Consider the following 6,275-nt stretch of genomic DNA (forward strand, 5'->3'; position numbering starts at 1 on the left):
CGGCTGATGAGACTAAATTGGTTGATTTTGTTCCTGGCGATTCATCCAAGCAGTTCAGCATCAGCGTCAACTTGGATCCGAAATAGGAAAGCGCGCTCATTGAGTTCATCCGTGAGAATCGGGACATCTTTGCATGGAAACCTTCTGACATGCCAGGTGTACCGAAGGAACTCGTTGAGCACACTCTTAATATTGATTCGAAGTTCAAACCGGTCAAATAGTTTCTTCTCTGTTTTAATGAAGAGCGGCGCAAGGCCATTGGTGAAGAGGTAGCCCGGCTGTTGGCAGCAGGGTTTATTGTGCAGGTGTTTCACCCAGAGTGGTTGGCCAATCCGGTGCTGGTACTTAAGAAAAACGGCACTTGGCTTATGTGTGTGGATTACACAGATTTGAACAAAGCTTGTCCAGCTAATCCCTTTGCCCTCCCTCGTATTGATCAAATCATTGATGCTACGGCGGGTTGCGAGTGTTTGAGTTTCTTGGATGCTTATTCTGGTTATCATCAGATCAAGATGGCGGTTAAGGACCAGGAGAAGACAGCCTTCATCACTCCCTTTGGAGCCTTCTGTTATGTGTCTATGCCCTTTGGGCTCAAGAGTGCCCAGGCAACTTATCAGCGCTGTGTACAGAATTGTCTTCATACTCAGATTGGGCGCAATGTTCATGCTTATGTGGATGATATTGTGGTAAAATCCAGGAAAAAGGAGACACTGATCGATGACCTCAAGGAGACCTTTGATAATCTGTGGGTTTATAAGATGATGCTCAATCCGGACAAGTGCGTATTCGGTGTTCCGGCGGCAAGCTCTTAGGGTTTCTGGTATCTAACAAGGGTATTGAGGCTAATCTGGAAAAGATTAAAGCTATTACGTCCCTCGCTAAACCGGCGTGTATCAATGATCTTCAACGTCTGGCAGGTTGCATTGCGGCGTTGAGCCGGTTTATCAGCAGATTGGGAGAGAAGGTGATCCCCCTGTATCAGATGTTGAAGAAGACAGACAATTTTGTCTGGAATGATGCTGCTAATGCGGCGTTTGAGGACTTAAAGAAGCAGTTAGCTGAACCGCCGGTTCTCGCTGCTCCAGTTGATAAGGAGCCACTATTGTTATACGTGGCTGCTAATGCCCGGGCTGTCAGTGTAGCTATCGTGGTGGAGCACAACGAGGCTGGGAAGGAGTACCCGGTTCAAAGGCCGGTTTATTATATCAGCGAAGTGCTCATTGAGTCAAAGCAAAGATATCCACATTGGCAGAAGCTGGTGTATGGGGTTTTCATGGCAAGTCGGAAGCTTAAACAATATTTTCAAGGCCATCCCATCACAGTGGTCAGCTCCGCTCCTTTGGGGGATATAATCCAGAACGGGGAGGCAACTGGCCGGGTTGCTAAGTGGGCTATTGAGCTTGGACCACATGGTTTGAAGTATATGCCTCAGACAGCTATCAAGTCACAGGCCCTTGTGGATTTCATCAATGATTGGACAGAGTTGCAGACACCGGAAGACAAACCGGACATCACATACTAGACTGTCCACTTTGATGGGTCCAGGCAATTGGAGGGCTTGGGGGCTGGAGTTGTCCTTACTTCCCCTCGAGGTGATAAAATTCATTATGTTCTTTGCTTAATGTTCCCTTGTACTAACAATGCAGCTGAATACGAAGCCTTACTCCATTGTCTTCGAGTAGCTAAGGAGATGAACTTAAGCCGGGTACGATGCTTTGGAGACTCGGATCTGGTAGCCCAGCAAGTTTCAGGTACTTGGGATTCCAAGGATCCACTCATGGCGGCTTATCGACGAGAGGTGGATATTGTCGCTAGTCACTTCAAGGGTTATCAAGTGGAGCACATTGATCGACGCAAAAATGAGGCAGCTGATGCTTTAAGCCGGTTGGGATCTCAGCATAAACCGGTGCCACCCAATACCTTTCTGGATGTCTTGCACAACCCGTCAGTTCAGTTGCCTACAGAGGAGGACCTCGCTATTCCTAATCCAAAGGCACAGTTGGTGGCCGCTTTACACATTATTCCGGATTGGACAGTTCCATACTTGGCGTATTTGAACCGAGGCGAGTTGCCAGAGGATGCAGTTTTGGCCAGACAGATAGTCCGGCGATCCAGGTCCATGGTTGTTCACAACGGTGAGTTACACCATTGCAGTGTTTCTGGTGTGTTCCAGCGCTGCATTTCTCCTGAAGAAGGCCGTGAGATTCTACGAGAGATCCACGAAGGAGACTGTGGTCATCATGCCGGTTCAAAATCCTTGGTTGCTAAAGCTTTTCGTCATGGTTTCTATTGGCTGACGGCTCATGATGATGCTGAGGACTTGGTGAGGCGGTGCGATGGTTGTCAGAAATTCTCACGACGAGCTCATGTTCCGGCTTAGGAGCTACGGATGATTCCCATCACTTGGCCGTTTGCTACTTGGGGGCTTGACATGGTAGGGTCTTTCAAGCGATCCAAAGATAAGAAGACCCACCTGTTGGTGGCGGTTGATAAGTTTACTAAATGGGTTGAAGCGGAGCCAGTAAGCAAGTGTGACGCAGCCACAGCGGTTCAATTCATCAAAAAGGTGATCTTTCGTTTTGGTTTCCCACACAGCATCATCACAGATAATGGCACAAACCTCTCCAAAGGCGAGATGGAGGACTTTTGTCAACAAGAGCACATCCGGCTTGATGTGTCATCTATGGCTCACCCCCAATCTAATGGTCAAGCTGAGAGAGCCAATCAGGAAATCTTGAAGGGCATCAAGCCCCGGCTTATGGTTCCTTTGAAGAGGACACCGAGTTGTTGGGTGGAGGAGCTACCATCTGTGTTATGGAGCATAAACACCACCCCAAACCTATCTACATGTTATACACCTTTCTTCATGGTCTACGGGGCAAAGACGGTACTCCCAAGTGATATTCGTCATGACTCGCCCCGGGTTGCCAATTATGTTGAAGCGGACAACGAGCAAGCACATCAAGAAGCACTGGACCTGTTAGATGAAAAACGGGACATGGCGTTGGCTCGTTCGGCAGTTTATCAGCAAGACCTGCAGCGTTATCACAGCCGCCGGGTTAAAACAAGAACCTTTCAAGAAGGCAACTTACTGCTCCGGCTCATCCAGGATCAGACCGATATGCACAAGTTATCCCTACCTTGGGAAGGGCCCTTTGTGGTCAGCAAGAATCTGCATAATGGATCATACTACCTCATCGACGTTCGCGAGCACAAAGACTCAAGCAAATCAGAGGAGGAGACCCATCGGCCGTGGAATATCGCTCTTCTACGGCCTTACTACACATGAGCCATAGGCTCTCAATATGTACATATTTTGACAATGTATATATTATGATGAATATAATAAACCAGCATCCTTGCTACAAGCAGGGCCTCTACCGTTCTTCCAATATTTCTTGGTTACAAAGGGGCTTCTGCTTACAAAGCGACGTCCTGTTTGTCCATTAAATCGGCTATCATGCCACAATAAAGCTTGGGAGCTTCACACCCAAGGGGCCAAAGAGAGTATTGTTGCTAAAAGCACAACTCAAACATAGGCACCCATTGAGCACAGCTCACAAAGTTACTTGGGGGCTCTTTGTGCAAAGCAACAAAGTGTTTGAAAGGACCCTTGTAATTGGCTATCGAGCCACGGCTTGGAAGCCTGGTGTATTCACCTAAAACCCCGGGTTAACCTGCCTTCATCAAGTAAGCCACTCCTATCCAGGTAATCCTGGTATGACCCGCCGAACATTTGACAAGTCAATCTTATACAGACCCTGAACTTGTCAAAGTTAAAACGACGATTGGTTAGTTGGAGGCCCATCTTAAAAGGCTTTGCCAAATGGTTTAACTCAGCGGCCTGGCAGCCCATGAAAACCCTCGAATTTGGGCCTGGCAGCCCTTGAAAAGCCTCGACTACAAGTTTTTATTTGATGTTGTTTTTGCAAAGTTTTATTTTTTATGATAAGGTTCTAAGTTAAACCGGCGTCTATTGACCCGGCCCGACTATATGTCATTACATCAACCCGGTGTTTCTTAACCCGGCGTGGCTTACAGTTATCAGCTGTTAGCACATAATCCAGTCTGGCATTAACTATAAGTCTCCAGGATGATCATCCGGTGTTTGTCATAACCCGGCATGGCTTATTATGCACCAGCACAGCATGGTGGGAGTTTTCAAACACTCAAGGTTTGGGTTATCACCCTTACTATGTAAAGTTGGTAAACCAACAAAAGTGATTTAATATCACAGGTATGATATATTTCATATTTCATTACTTTATAACCTTGGTTATGAGAATTCTGGTTCTGTATTGGGTATCATAACCCGTACGGCGGTAAACCGCCAGGACATGTTTAAGTTTTTCAAATGCAGAAGGCAGGATTTTATAAGAAATACCAAGGCAAATAAAGCAAGCATAGCAACAATCATGCTGGATTACAATATCAGGTAGCAGTGCACGATGGCAGAAGGTCAACGTATTTCAACTAGCCTATTACAAGGCGCTTTGATGCCCAGAAGAATAATTGTTTGTTGCCCAGAATGCTATATGTGAAAATCAAACCGGCTGCCAGATTATGATTTGTCACCAGGCTGACGTGAAGTTGAAGGATCGTCTCGCGTCGGTTCAACCTCCTCCTCCTCACCCAGTGGCTGGAAGTCAAGGGTGGTCCAATCAATCCTGGTTAAGGCTTGAAAGACAGCTTCATTGCTTATAAGATTGGACGGTTCAACGTCAGGGGCATAGGTGTGCTTACGGATCGAAGGGATTAGATTATGTGCTTCTTTCACAGCTGCGTCAACCCGTTTGTTGTCTGCATCATAGCTGGAGCGATAGACAGACAAGTCAACCTCTTCAGCCAATTGGCTTGCCAGTGGGCGCATTTCTTTTGTCAAGGCTTTGAGGGCTTCATTATCAAAGTCTGATCCGTCTTCTTGTTGACCATGATAGCCCTTTGCGATATCTGCCGGATCAAGATCAACAATCCATGCTTTGGCCCGAGTCAGTGCTGTTAAAGCGCCAGTTCTTGCAGCAGATCGCTTTACCTCTTCCATCTGGGCCGGGGTCATAGATAATTTGGCCAACGTATCCTTGATCAAGGTTGGTGCCGGTTTGTTGAAGGAGGCCGCACAGATGACTCGTTGAGCACCAGTATACAATTGTTCTATCAACGTATAGGGTGCTTTTAATTTCATCCGCATATCTGAGCCCAGATGCGCAATACGGCTACCTGCAACGGTTTAAGAATTTGCTGTTAAACCGGCAACTTCAAAGATGTTTAAGAAAGGTTTTTACAAAAAAGTACTTACCAAATATTGTTGAAGTCATAGCATTGACTTGATGCTTTATCCCAGTTAGCTCATCTGCCACTGGTTTAAGAGCTGCTTCGGCATCTTCAGCCCGCTTTAATAAAGTACCTTTCTCGGTTTCCCCACACTTTTGAAACCATCCTTTAATTGCTCCATGGCAGTTAAAGCGCCCTTCAGTTCATCCTTGGCCTTGGAGGTTTTTGCTTGTTGGGACTTAATGTTTTCTTGAAGATCGGCAATCTGGGAATCTTTGTTGCTCAAGTCAGCCTGCAAAAGACAGATGATGAGAATGTTAAGATTGTTTCTTAAAGTCCCAAGCACATAACAAGTTATACGCTTGGCACTTGGGGGCTAATGCGGATTGCTTCTTTTTGACTATTATTCAAAGTCCCAAGGCTCAATACAAGTATTAATCTTGGCACTTGGGGGCTAATGTGTAATTGATCAGATAAATCAAAGATGAAGGAATTCAATAAGGACAGGTTTTGAACAGAAAAGTCCCGGTTCATCTTGCAGAGGTAAACCGACCATTAGGGGCTACACAGTTGAAGTCTTTTTTTATCCAAAGTCCCGGTTCATCTTGAAGAGATAAACCGACCCTTGGGGGCTGCAATGCAGTTGATATACAGTACAACGAAAATTTAAAGTGTTTGGAAGTTACCTCATAACACTCTTTCATCATGTTGACTAAACTGGCCTCATAGTCATGGCTTGTATATAGGCGATTTAGGTATCCAGAGTGAAGTTCTTGAGCGGGGAGATGAGCATAGCTTGAAAGATCAGTCTTCCATTTGCCTTTCCCTTCAGCAGCAGATTCCACTTTGGCACTGTGCTTTGACAAAGCGACAGGATTACCAGGAGAAGTATGGCCAAACCCAGTAATCACAACATCATCAGTTGCTTTTGGGCTAGCCGGTTTATCAGAGGCCTTGGCCGTGCTAGGCGGATCAGCAGTTGGACTTGGAGGATTGGCATGCGG

Source organism: Triticum dicoccoides, chromosome 7B (genome assembly GCF_002162155.2).
Source record: "Triticum dicoccoides isolate Atlit2015 ecotype Zavitan chromosome 7B, WEW_v2.0, whole genome shotgun sequence".
NCBI classification, from domain to species: domain Eukaryota; kingdom Viridiplantae; phylum Streptophyta; class Magnoliopsida; order Poales; family Poaceae; genus Triticum; species Triticum dicoccoides.